Source organism: Pygoscelis adeliae, unplaced genomic scaffold, assembly GCF_000699105.1.
Source record: "Pygoscelis adeliae isolate BGI_AS28 unplaced genomic scaffold, ASM69910v1 Scaffold545, whole genome shotgun sequence".
Classification (NCBI taxonomy): domain Eukaryota; kingdom Metazoa; phylum Chordata; class Aves; order Sphenisciformes; family Spheniscidae; genus Pygoscelis; species Pygoscelis adeliae.
Genome location: NW_008824746.1, coordinates 764,792 through 765,013, shown reverse-complemented (window position 1 = coordinate 765,013; position 222 = coordinate 764,792). Strand labels below are relative to the sequence as shown.

The 222-nt window shown below is 58.1% G+C and overlaps 1 protein-coding gene across 1 annotated transcript in view; it reads left to right on the top strand.

Annotated features, from left to right (window-relative positions):
- Positions 1–222, top strand: part of RSL24D1 (ribosomal L24 domain containing 1) — a 13,133-nt gene that overhangs the window by 4,219 nt on the left and 8,692 nt on the right. The window lies entirely within an intron of this gene.

The following is a 222-nucleotide window of genomic DNA, read 5'->3' as shown; positions in this document are numbered from 1 at the left end:
AGGTATTTAAAAGACGGGTAGATGAGGCGCTTAGGGACATGGTTTAGTGGGCATGGTGGTGTTGGGTTGACGGTTGGACTCGATGATCTTAGAGGTCTCTTCCAACCTTCATGATTCTATGGTTCTGTGATTCTGAGAGAGACGGCGCTGGAGCGTCGCACCTCTTGCTGCCGCACGAGCGCTCGGGGCGCTGGGGCTGGGCTGGGGCTGGGGCTGGGGCTG